This window comes from Limulus polyphemus, unplaced genomic scaffold, assembly GCF_000517525.1.
Source record: "Limulus polyphemus unplaced genomic scaffold, Limulus_polyphemus-2.1.2 Scaffold583, whole genome shotgun sequence".
Classification (NCBI taxonomy): domain Eukaryota; kingdom Metazoa; phylum Arthropoda; class Merostomata; order Xiphosura; family Limulidae; genus Limulus; species Limulus polyphemus.
Window position 1 is genome coordinate 12,881 of NW_013666193.1, and position 3,960 is coordinate 16,840.

Here is a 3,960-nt window from a genome sequence, read left to right on the forward strand (position 1 = left end):
TGAGCAGAGCACAGTTAGCCCAATGTGTAGTTTTTTTTTTTCTTAGCAACAAGCAAACAAAAATAATTTATAAAGACAGAGGTAAAATTGCTCGTCAACATTCAAGTGATTTATTTCTAATAAAAAAGAACTCTAACTTATTGACTTATTTCATTTAAATATTAAAAACTCTTCACTTCTAATTTAAATGGTATAAACATATTTCTTACGAAATAGATAAAAATAATCATCTCAATATTTTACTTAACGCGCACATTCTTTTATTTTTGAAATGTTTGAAGCTTTCTTATTTTCTTTTTGTTGCTGAACCGAGACTTTTCTTCATTTATAGGCAGCGCATTTGCAGAAAACTCATGCAATCAGTTTAGAAAATATTGAGATAAACGACTATTTTCACGCTCATCCCTACTTCACGACGATTCTTCACCAGTAAGCATGTTTATATACACAGTTGTTTCTGCATTTCTCCGATTTGTGACTTTCAAGGTTTGTCAAGAAGTCTCTGTACGCTAATACAGTTATAAACAACAGCATGAACCAATACGGGTTTTTGAAACGGCAAGCCACCAATATTCAAATTCTGTCCAAATTGTACGTAGTTTCAAAATCCATTGTTTTGTTCATAACGAGACGCACTTTACGAAATCTGTACGGTACAGAGACTGGATACGTAATGTTTAAACGATTTTGGAGCCTCACCACGCTGTTACAATCCATGTCGTCACGCCAATATGCTCTACGTGACGATCATACATCTTGACAATAGTTCTGAAGCTTCGAAAGTCTTCCGCTTTTCGTCTGCCTAAAAAAATCTATCAAAGAATGATACAGATTGTTTAACAACGCCTAATACGCATATAAATCAACAGATGGCGTTACTCATGATGCTAAGAGAAAAAAAAAGCTCCCAGAAACTAACAATAAAAAATTCTATTCTAAAATTGTAGGGATGAAAAAAAGATCAGAACCTAGAGAGCATTTGGGATGGGAGGAAAATCTGCATTACCCATTCCTGCATTCCACCACCTAGCTTATATATCCACCCTGTTAGTTGTTAAATGCAAGAATGGGTAATGCAGATTTTCCTCCCATCCCAAATGCTCTCTAGTTTCTGATCCTTTGTCCCTTCCCTACATACAAACAATTATAGAATAACATTTTTCATTGCTAGCATATCTACAGTTGTAATGCATTTTATTTACAATATTTCATTGCGTGAAGCACTTTGACATTAAACAGTTGATTAATAGTAATAATGTGATCTACACATCAACTTAAATTGTATTCACTAGAATTCATACTTACCATTTCTCAAACAATTTGCCTAGTCCACTAAAATGTTTAGTTTAATCTACTAACAGTCCCGTTAATCGAGTTCAATGGGGCATCCACGCTTTCACATTGTTTGTGGTGGATCTCATTGGTTTTTGTTCTTTGTTTGTGTTTTTGTTTTTCTCGCCGAGTCTGATGACTCGTAGATGAGTTTAACAACAATTCGATGATCACAGAGACTGAGATGTAAAGCAAACGGGAATAAAACAACACGCCCTATAACTTTATATACTGTCGATGACGTAAACATCGCCTTTGGCAAAAGGTACGCATCTGAAGTTGTACGACTCATCAGTTTCTTGTTATATCGGTCTTCGTACACATCTATGAGATTATTGAAAGTATCTAATAGAACGATTTTAGAAAACATGTGTCATTTTTCATCAAAAACCAATGTAAGCATTTCATGTTGGATATAGCAGAATAAACTGTAGACTACGTGATGTTTTGATGTCATTGCAAGAACTGTGGAACACTTGTTGTGAGGTGCGTCAAACTTGCATACTAGATCTCTTGTCTTGGTGGTGTTGGGCTAGTGTAGGCAAACGTTCAAGCTGACTTTTTCTATGTGCTCTTTAAATGGAATGTTTCCTTTCCTGTTTTCTTTTTAAATTAGAAGTTAATTAAGTAGAGTTAATTACTTAGACTTCTAAAATAATTTTAAGATAGAGTAAAGATTATCTAAAATGAAAAATATTAACTTGAATTTCTATACTTTGGTTAAAATGTGAAACTTGTGTTATCATTGATGTGATTTAAATTTACATTAATGTGTAGTTAACACGTGACTTTACATTATCACCGATTTAATATGTACTTAATTAACATGATCAATCACTTAACCACTGATAGTGGTATTGACTGTCGCATTATAATGCACCAAGGCTGAATGAACGAACATGTTCGATGACGGGGATCTGAACTCGCGACCCACAGATTTGCGAATCGAGCGCCCTAACCTCCAGGTCATGTCAGGCCCTTTTTATGCTGTGGGTGCACTTTTAGAGCGACAGTCAATCCTTTATCGAATGGGGTGAATGGTAGGGTACTGTTGATTAGTTACATTTGTAGTTCAACATGAAAGACGGCAAGCAGATAGCTTTTGTGTGTGTGTGGTGGGGGGGGGGGGGGTATGATATAAATCCCTTTACTTATCACTAATAGCCTAGTATACTTATAAAATAATTCTAATCGCAGACACTGAAATATATAGTCCATTTGTCTTAGGCCTAACGTTAGTTAAGCCTTTATTAAGTACGGCTTATGTTAGATAAAACGATAAATTAACACTAACTTGTTTACGTTTTTTGCTTTAGTTTAGCTAAAGCTAAGCCTTACCGTACTTAATACTATTAATGAATGAACATATAATATTGTTCTACGACCTAATGTTAGAACTTTTTAAACTTTGATAAGCTTTTAATATGATGTTGTACAAAAAGTACAATAAATTATATTTACATCCGCATTTTGTTTACATCAGTTGAAATGATTAGCGCGCAAGCGCATTTTGATAGTAAAGTACGCGCGCATTTTCAGGACAGGCAAAAACTGAGTATTATTATAGTAGATTACCCAACGGAATAACTGATAATTGAATTATTTGTTAATTACTTTTCTTCACCAGAATGTGACTTTCAGTATAGAAAATATTATGTAGAGGCATAATCTACTGATATAAGCTATAGTTTCTATATTTTCATTTAGATGTTAGGTAGAGGGCGCAGGTCGTTAAGATCAAGAGTATTCATAAGAATAGTCCTGGTATCTAGAAACTGCTCATGCTTGGTAGAAATGAAAATTCAGTATAAATACAACTAGATAATGATGGATTGTTTGTAATTAAGCACAAAGCTACACAATGAGCTATCTGTGCTCTGCCCACCACGGGTATCGAAACCCGGATTCTAGTGTTGTAAGTCCGCATACATAATGCTGTGCCACTGGGGGGCTGATAATGATGGAGAAAAGATTGATCAAGTAAAGTTATTTAGTAATAGTTAGTGCTTGGTTTTGAACCAATAAAATAGTTAGTATTAATTTGTTATCAACCGAGGAAGTTTCTATTAAATGTTATTAGCAAATTAGGCCTACAATAGTGTTACGACAGCGGAAGTCACGCGACGCTGGGAACATGCGCGCTGGAGTTTCTAGAAGGATCATGATTTTTCCTGGCAACTCTAGTTTGTTCAAGGCGTCATCTTTTTTAGTATATAAGCCCGGCAAATAAAGCCAGCGAAAAAAGATAGAATTGCATAGATCGAAGAGATATGCAGATAGATTGATAATTGTGTCAAGCGAACAGTAGGCACCGTAAGAAAAGTGTGTGAATCACTGTGATTTATAGCGTGTGTTATAAAGGTTGTTAAGTTTAAAGTGACTGTGGAAATTCTGTGTACTAAAAAAGTTGTATCGAGAAAGAATAAACTAGTTTTAATTAAGAAAGAATTTGTATCGCTGAAGTTCCTTGGAAAGAATTTATACCGGAAATTAACAAACGAGCAGATACTAACAAATTGGTGTCAGAAGTGGGATCGAAAAGAAAAAAAAGAGATGGAAACGAGAAGTGGCAAATCAAACTACGACTTAGCAGATTTGATGGCAGCAATGCAAGAACAGCAAAAGAAA